Raw genomic sequence first — 9,983 nt, 5'->3', positions numbered from 1 at the left:
TTTTGTCTTCCCTCTATGTGGTTGGGGGAGTCATTCATCCCCATCTGGAGTTCAATTAAGATTAACTCACGTTAACTGCAGCATTGTTCTTAGGGTCAAAATCATCTAAATCACACATAAAACTATTGGAACTCAAACGGTTTGAATGCTTTATGGTCTAACTACCTGTGCTAGATTGACAACTAAAAGAAACACAAGCTATAATTTGTGACGCTTAAAAAAGAAGAGTGCAGTCAGAGGAAGCATCAAGAATTCAGTGGAAAGCATACGATGTAGTACCGCTTGAACAAAAAAAATTCCTATGGTACATTTAAGATGAAATTATAGGAGTTTCAGTTATTCATGTTACATTAACCGCATGGCAGGCAGCTGCTAACATCCTGAAAAGCCCAATGAAATTCATTATACAAAAGCGATGTAAGGAAACATACCAAATTCCTTGGGTGCTCCTTAACTGATTTGGGGATGAGGAACAAGAGGAATTCTAGGCAATCATAGGCAAGTCACAATCCTATCCATCCCTTACTCCTTGTCTGAACAGCGTTCTAGCTAAGGATTTCCTGTATGATAAGAAAATATGACTATAGAAGCTCCCAGATACGAAGTGGATGCCAAATGATGACAGGAATTTTATAGGTAGGTCAGCCATAATTTTAAGAGTATGACAAATAGGGCACTCCAATGCATCTGCCTCACCTATATATGTTTTCCACCACTGCTATTAGCAACATATTCTGGGATTTATCTTATGCCTAGGTATTCATGACGGAATAGGAATCGTAGATAATTGATGGATTAATAACCACTTTTAACACCCTTCCCTACAATTGAACAAACCAAAATAAATAAGGGAAGAATACTTCCTACACAACCAAATGGACACACAACATAAATATATATCTGCTGTGTGATGATTTATTTCATACTCTCTCTGTGGACAGATCATAGTCAAACGAAATTTCTTGACCCAAATTTTTAATCAGATATGCAATAAAAAGGCCAGAATTGGAAGAAAGGTGTATAAATATCTGCCCCTATGCGATCCAACCAGAAAAACTTTGGAATAAAAAGAAAAAAACAAGAACAAGTTAAGAATGAAGGTAAAAAAAATACCTTTTAAGGGTAAGTTTTTCCCTACAAGTGAAATTAACCCCACCGCATATTTCATACAAGCATTAAATGTTTTACCATGTTGTTTCTAACCAGTATTTTCAATGCAACTGTTGTTCCTAACAAGTATCTTCAATGTAACCAGTCAATCCAGGGTATATAGGTAGTAAAACCATAAACCATTGCTAAGGTCTGACAAAGCACTCAACTATGTGTCTTTGCATGTTCAAAGTGAAAGGGTGTGCAACTTGAGGAAATTTCTTTTGATAGGCTTCAGCAGTCCATAACAAAATGTGTGTAGATATTATTTTACTGCTTTCTACTATTTACACTGACTATCACACTTTAATCAATATCAAAGAAATTTAGGCTAGTTTCCCTTTGTGACAATTATTTCAGTGGTTATTTGTAGTTATATGCATATGATGTTACGTGTCACACAATGTCAAATACATAATTTGAAGATGTTAAAATAAATATCCCATGACAAGTCTAAGCCAAGTAGAAAACATGTATTTGGGTGCATACACACATGACAGCTTCAAAGGGCCTGGAGTCAACTTTCGAGGTACAAAACCATAGCATAGGTTTGCATGACCGCCTGAGCAAATTGCCTATAAATAACAGCGCTTATATTGCTGCAAGACATCTACTATAGAATGTTTTTTGTCCCCTATCTGAATGTCAAAACTTCTGAACAGTTCAGAATTGTCAACTAGCAAAAGTTAACTCCCCAATGATAAAATGTACACAAATGAAAGTTTGTAGTCTGCCATACAATAATTGCGTGTTGAGTCATAAGGATGTGTAAATGGATAACCGAAAATCCAAATCCAATGCGCATTTGTATCCATTTAGGGACATCCGTATTTGTTTAGAGATATCCGGAAAAAAATCCGATAAAAATCGGTCCGGAAAAAAAATTCAAATACTTGACAATAAATCAAGTAAATAATGATCTTGAGGGTTTTTGAAGATTCAACAGGTTCTAGAATATGAGGAAAAGAGAATCGTGAGCTAAGAGATATGTATTGAGAGTGAATTGTATCCGCCAGGGGGAGGAAGGTGCGGGTTACATAAGGCAGAGATTTTAACGGACGGTCGAAAATCCGAATTCGATCCGCATCAAAATCCATTCGAATCCGTTTAGAAGTATCCGTATTCAGCCAAGGAAATATCCAGATCCGATCACATCCGATCCGGATCCGAGCCAAATCCGATCCGTTTACATCCCTAATTGTATCCGCTAGGGGAGGAATGCCCGAGTTACACAAGGCAGAGATGTAAATGGATGTTCGAAAATCCGAATTTGATCCGCATCCGAATCCGTTTAAAGGTATCCGCATTAGACCAGGGAATATCAAGATCCAATCATATACGATCTGTATCCAAGCCGAATCCGATCCGTTTACATGCCTAGTTAGAGAGCTAAAACCTTCTTATTATATATGATGGGGTCTCGGAAGGTCCACCTACGATTTTATATTTAACAAAGTTACCAACTTCATTTTCTTAACTCCAACTGCTTCTATTGGTTTTTTTTTTTATTTTTTTTTTTTTATTTTATTTTATTTTTTATGAAGAAAAAACTGTATTACCAAAATGAGATAGAGGGAACACCTAAAAGGCATAAATGAAAATTCACAAGAGAACAGAGCAAAAGCAAAGCACAAACCCAGCCATCAGGAGGAGGGGATAGAGGGTTGCAGAAAGGTGATGGGCAAGCCCCAAGACACAACAATAAGCTTGTTCCATGGGGTATCATCAACTGTTTTATGAGGGGGTGGGGGGGACGGGACCAAAGATAGCTTGCTACTAACTTCAAAGGAGATGGATTTCCAAATCTGCTCAAAGGATCTAGAGCTAGAGGACCCTCTTCAGAGGTTACGCTCAATCCAAATATGGTTGATGGTGGCACCAAAGACTAACTTGTCAACGACATCACAGATTGACTTCCAGCATATGTTAAGTTCACCCAGTTCCATTCCCTCGCTAAAGGAAGGGTTTTTCTTCTACATGGCTAGCATTTGCCCAAGAGACCTTTCCAAATAGCAGAGGAGAAGGGGCAAGCATAAAAGAGGTGGTCTACCTCTTCCACAACATTCGAATAGAGACAACAAGGACAAAGGAATCTAACGGTGAATAACGCATTACTACGTTGGGAAGCAGTTGGATAGGGACCCCCAAAAGGTGACGATGGCTATTACCCATAAACCAAACTATCTTGTACAATGAAGACTAGGGACCACAAGCTCTAATGAATTCCCAAACTGAGTTAGAGCTGAAAAGGCCAATTAGAGGCTAACCAAACAATCATATCTCCCCTACCACAAGCCCCTCTAGAGATGAGAGGCAAGACATTCCAAACTGCGGACAAAAGGGGGGAGAAAGTTGTGGAAGGGGCCCAATCATAGTGCTGAATAATGATTGCAACTGGGAACTGCTTACTAATACCCGAATTGCAAATGGCTCTTGCACAGGAGAACACCCATAGGGTGCCAGCTGTCAAGCCAAAGAGATGTATACGCACCATCATCAATCTTGGAGGTAATGGCCCCTGGAGCAATAGATCTGAGATTCAAGATCTTCCGTCAAAGCAATGAAGCATCAGAGATACATGAAACCGTCCAAATAGAGTTGTTATAAAGAAGACCAGAGTAAGCCAAACAAACCCAAATGCTTTTCTTCTTACCACAAGCTTTAACCAAATGCTTTTCTTCCTAATCACAAACTTCCAAATCAATTTGATAACACCAGCAGTGTTACCCTCTTTGATTCTTCTCAAGCCCAAACCTCCCTCATCATCGGGAAGACAGACTGCAGCCCAACTAACAGAGTTGAGGAATTTGGATTAATTGGATCTTTTCCAGAGGAAGGCAAACATGAGCGATTCCATGAATTTGGATCCACTCCCTGCAGGTAACCACACCACCACACCCCCACCCCATCTTATCTCACACACTTAAGGAAATACCCCTGCTAAGAATAACTGAAAATTTAAATGGTTGACGAGTCTCAAAATGGTGCGAACAGGACATAATGGTTCCAATCAAAACAATGGTCACTTTAGAGAAGATCATGAGATCAACAGCAAAAGTGAGGTTGGATAGCTTAAGGGCCTTTCTAGTTTGTCTATGTTAGTTTGGATACTTTGGGAGAGGACTTCAAGGGATAGGGAGAAGATGAATGAGGGGAGAGAACATCCCTAGAGAATACCCACAGTGGAGGCGAAATAGCAGGTCAGACTGCCATTGAAAAGCACAGAGAAGCACAAAGAGGAATGTAGATGTGGGTACAATTGACAAAAACTGGGAGGGGAGGGGGGAGGCCATCTTGAGCATAACTTCTGAAATAAAGACCCAATTCAAAGAGTTAAGAGTCTTTGTGGATGTTAATCATTATGAGGGCAGCAGGAGAGTGACCTTTTCTATCGAAGCCTTTTGACAAGCCCATTGCAAAGAACATTATCTGAGATACTCTTACAAGCAATGAAAGTCGATCGGTTGTCACTAACAAGAGAGTCAACTACCAACCGCAGCCTGTTTGCAAGGACTTTGGCAATGAACTTGTATAAGAGATTGCATAGGAAGATGGACCTAAAGTCAATCATAGAAAAAGGCATGTTCCTTCTTGGGGATGAGACAAATGAAGCAGTTGTTAACCCCTTTGATCTGGCTTGGGTTGAAGAAGAAACTCTTGGGAGCCTTAATAGGACCTTTCCTTTAATGATGTACCAACAAGATAAGAAGAATCTTATACTGAATCCATCAGGGCCAAGGGCTCTCTTAACCTTGTGAGAGAGAAGCCTAACATAGCTAAGTTAAGAGATAATTGAGAATGCCATGACATTATTAGGATCTCATAGAGGCCTTTATGACCTTGGCCTGTAAATAGGCCTTTATAAGCCTCTAAAATATCTTCCAGGCCATGACCAATCCCCTAGTTGGTCCTATACATGTGGCCCGCTATCAGGAAAGAATTGCAATGGCTAAATGATGGTGTCAAATATCAGACAGCCATAGACCCCCTTTTACTGGATCTAATCCTCTACAAAAAGTAAGAAATCCGCATATTTAAAGTGAAAAATGGGGTTGCTCCTCCCTCAGCAAAACTAGGATAAAGTTGAGCCAAAATCTCCTTATAGCAAACAGCTAGGAGAGAACCATTGAGGTGGGTAGGAATGGACATGTATAGAAGACCCTCAGGGATTGGACCAAAAGAGGCTGTAGAAGAAGGCCAAAAAATCTCTGCAAATTACCCAACTGCTTATGTATTGATGTCTGCAACACTCTGGAGAGAGAAGACCCGTCTCTAGCTAGAAGCATGGGGATGGAGTTAAACTTGGTTCTAGCATTCAGAGACCTATGAAAGCAGACGGTGTTGGAGTCACCCTGATCAAAACATCAGACTTTTGCCTTAAGAAACTCTCCTCCTGAGCAGCCAAAGAGAGATCCAAAGAGATCACATTTTCTTCTTTAGAGAGGGGGGCATTGAGGATGCCATAGTGAAGCCTCAATTGGATATTTTGGAAGCTTGTCTCGACAGATAAAGAACAAAGGAGGAGTTCCAACTTTTGCCGGCACATTTGACATTCTGAAGTTTTCAAGGGAGTAGTGGAATGGGCTTGAACTGGTTTATCCCAGGCTTCTTTGACAACGGAGAGGAAGTCCAGGTGAGAAACTTGAAGAGCAGCAAACCAGACTTCCCAGACAATAGTTATAATAGATTTTAGAGTAGCCACGTTACACATTCATGATAAACACTTTGTTCTCCACAAAACCCCAAAAGCAAAGCAAATTAGAGAGGTCCTTGTAAAACTTCAAGCAATGTATCTACAAATAAAACAATGATTTAAAAAAATTGAAAAAATATTTAATTCATTACCGACATGATGCAAAAGCCATTGATTCACTTGCGAAGAATTAGCCCATGATTAAGCCTATGTCTACATTGATCGAGGGCTTCAAAGAGCTCCCCACACTTGGGACACTTATTATGATTAATCAGCAGATTGATACATGGAGAATTGCAGTCAATCAGCCCATGCACAACCCTTTTTTACTTATGGTTGTAGAGAATTTCTCAGTTTCAATCCATCTAAAAGAATTTGGGTCAGGTTGAATTTATTAATTTCAAGAGAACCAAGTCTATTCTAGAACCATCATTTCTTATAAAGTATAAAAATAAAAAATCTAAAGAAACTTTTGATATACACTCACTGATAAGACTGATGTCAAAACCAATGGCTAAGCTGGTAAATTGCAGCAAAGCTAACTAAGTGATGCAAATCAACAACTCACAATCCTAATGATACTAGGTGAGCCAGTGGCTCTAACATTCCTCCATAAAAGAGCAACTATACTATCCTTGAGCAGCATAAAGACTAATAAATCTTTGCTATCAATGTCTCTTATCTGTGTGGGCAGAGTAATAAAGCCCAATAATGGGTCAGTAAAGCACATGTTTTCACTATTTCAGGTTTTATTTATTGAATCTTTTTGTAATAGTGCTAGTAGGAACTGGTTCAGTTTGAAGCATCCTAATCAATTTTATGGAATTAGATTAAGTCAACAATGTCTATCGTAAGAAAATCTTCTTTTTTCCCCCCAACCCCTCCCCCTTCCCCTCTTGAATAGAAAATATTGTCTTTGAAGGTCACAGACATGGTTCATACGTCATTCAAGCTTCTGCTCTGCCGCTAGTTATTCATCTAGAATTGCAGCTATCTCTGCCACATTGCCCATTTGTTTCTTGAGTTTTATGAATGGAATGAGCTAGAAACTACTTCAAGAGACTTTATTAATAATTTGTGGCTTGATTAAATGAACAAATATATGTTGGAAAACTACATAAATGTAGGTTTGCATGAAACTTTATTATTTTTGGAGACAGCAAGTGAAGCATGAACAACAACTCAGCCTTATCCCAACTAAAAGAGGGCCGGCTACATGGATCCTTACCCTTCAGTCAACTCTGTTAAAGGTCATACACTCATACTTGATAGGAAGCCTAAGCTATCATGTCTTTCCTCCAATTAGCTCTTTAAGTGTAGGGTGACCGCATATTATTATTGATCAAATTAAAACCATTACACACTGTGAAATCTGGATTTTGGCAATCTAAATAACAGTATGACAGATTCAGTTGGAAATTCTACTAAAAGCTTGACGTTTGATCAAAATTTGGAGGTTAACAGTTCTGATTGTCTTCTATACACCCCCTTGAAACCTGAAACCTCAATTTAGGGTTTTTTATCGGTCCGATATAATTTATTGATGGACACTGGTTTTCTATACCGTACATACATAATCAGCATATTGATTGGACAGTTTAACCCACCTAGTCACCAATGGGAATAAGACCTATTGGCCAGTCTTATATTTCGGCCTACTGTTCACATGGAATATTCGAGCTCATATGAAGATCATGAAAGCCAATCCAAGTGTGAAGTTCAATTTATAGTCAGTGTCAAATCAATTGGACCCTAGCGTATTGAGCTATTCCGCTGTCCAGATTATTGATGCACTCAAAGAACTTTATGGTTTTCTGAAACCTTCAGGTATCATTAAGAGGTTTTTTAATTTTTCTCACCAGGCAGTTGATACTTTAAACTCTCTTACCCTAGCATTAACCCATAGCCCAACATCCATTGTATCCAGGCTCAAATTTTCTATAGCCATAAACCATATATCACCCAGGAAACCACAACCTCCAGCTCTGCTATAACTCAACCAGCCTACCATAACAACTCCTTTAAAATCTTCCCTACCATTTTGCACATTACCTCACTGAATTTTGCTGACTCCCTTATTAAACAATGAGATAAAATAGGATAATTAATAGGATAACTTGGCTTTACTGAGGCCTCTTGGCTTTATGGAGGAAGCCACACCTCGTTTCGCCATAGAGAAAATATAGGGAATCAAAGTTTATCCAAGTTTCCCTTCCCTTTCAATGCCTATTTTATAGGCTTACAAATAGTTATCACACCTTCTATAACATCTCCCCTCACTCGTACATCACTTCCCATTTACAATGTAACTCCCAGAATATAACTCCCCATTTACTATAATTACACAACTTCAAAGTAACCACAAAATAAATAACTACTTAACAGCTACTCTAAATAACTACCCACACCAATAACTATTCCCTGCCACCTCACATATATACGTAACACGATATCAACCTTAGTACTTTTTGGCACATTTTTATTGAAGTTGTAATCTCTACTTTGATCCAACCCTAGTTTCCTTTGCTCTCAATTATTTTTGTATTTCCTCTCTTTGGGTTTAACATTCTGTCAAGCTGAATTATTATGTTTAATAGAAATTTGCTAAAATTCCCTAACGCCTTCCAACTACTTATACCTTGAGGACCAATTTGCTTAATTAACATGAATCATTAATGCTAACCCATTCGCCAATTGGGGCATAGATGTAATTGGTCAGGTAACCCCAAGTCTTCTAATGGTCATGAGTATATTCTAATAGTCATTAACTACTTTACCAAATGGATAGAAGCACAGTCTTATGCTAAGTTGACAGCGGCTAAGGTAGCCAAATTCACACATTCTTTTGTCTTATTCATAAATTCGAAGGAAGGTGGAGATTCTATCTCTGCATTTCATCCAATCTCTCTCGTGGATCTCCTCTATAAGTTTATTAAAAAAATTATTACTAGTAAACTTAAATTTGTAATAGATGATTTGATGAGCTACCAGGCTGCTTTCATCCCTGATAGATCCACTGTTGCTAAATTAACATGAATCCTTAATGCTAACCCAAAGGAATGGGAACCTATTTCTTATAACAACCAACTCGACAAATATCTTTCCTTTCATTATTATTTTAATCCTGAGTGAAAGATTTTGTTAAATGAATACAAAACTAAATATAAACAGAAATTGCACAAATGAAATTATTCAACAGTATAATCCAACCTAGCATTGTATGATACAAAAATGGAATATTATTTTCCACTGTATCATTACATTAAGCTACTCCAAATCTCAAAATTTATCTTCTGGGAAATAGAAGTGTTCCACAAAATGAGAATGGTAAAGTAAGAAAACCATAAAAGATGTATAGTGTAGTGTTTATATACGAGGCCTGATACATTAAGAAAAATTGCAGAAGACAGCATGACAACAGCAAATGGACACGTGATTTCAGCAGCATAGGCAATTACCTAGTAGAAACACAGCACCAAGAAAACGCTTGAGACGTGGTAAACTAGTAACCCATGCCACAATACTATGTCAAAGTGGATAACTAAAGGCTCCTTTGAATCTACTGCAAGATGAAGATCTTCTCATGGTCCAATAAAAGCCCTTGAAATCTACATTTCCAGCCCAAGAGGAAATCTCCGTAAGAATAAAATACAGTTCCCTAGGCAGTTTGATCAACTTGATATGAGATGGAACCCTCGCCAGAAACAGTAAGTCCAACAAAAACACATTCTGATCTAGTTTCATTCTGTCAAATCTACCATCAAACAAAAAATTACCAATATGCATTAAATGTGAAAAACAGACATGGTTAGTCCCCTGTAACCTAAAATGCCAGCTCCTTGGGTAGCAAGTGAATCCCTATGTAAAAGCTATGGTAAGTAGATGAAAGTCTACGGAGCAAAAGACCTGCATTCTATGAAACCTCTATAGTGAATTACCATTGCCCTATAGAGGAAATAATGATTTTTCTTTTTGTTGAGAGGATGAATATTCCCTAGTGGCAATATTCACCCTCTCAACACTTTTTAATGTTGCATATTTCTCCATATCAACAGTGTTTCCTAACCCCCCCCCCTTTTCACATTATTACAATTAGGATGACCACTCTCCCCAGTACGTTAATAATCAGTCAACAAGATAC

At 38.3% G+C, this 9,983-nt stretch overlaps 1 long non-coding RNA gene across 1 annotated transcript; it reads right to left on the bottom strand.

Moving 5' to 3' along the window:
• Nucleotides 1–285: 285 nt before the first annotated feature.
• On the bottom strand, nucleotides 286–9,706 carry LOC122650016. The gene is made up of 2 exons (XR_006331362.1): nucleotides 9,301–9,706; nucleotides 286–560 (listed from the first exon to the last, which is right to left on the bottom strand). It is a non-coding gene; the product is annotated as an uncharacterized LOC122650016 (long non-coding RNA).
• Nucleotides 9,707–9,983: the final 277 nt, after the last annotated feature.

This window comes from Telopea speciosissima, chromosome 2 (assembly GCF_018873765.1).
Source record: "Telopea speciosissima isolate NSW1024214 ecotype Mountain lineage chromosome 2, Tspe_v1, whole genome shotgun sequence".
In the NCBI taxonomy this organism is placed as follows: Eukaryota; Viridiplantae; Streptophyta; class Magnoliopsida; order Proteales; family Proteaceae; genus Telopea; species Telopea speciosissima.
The sequence above is the reverse complement of the archived record's forward strand: the minus strand, read 5'-3'. Positions and strand labels throughout refer to the sequence as shown.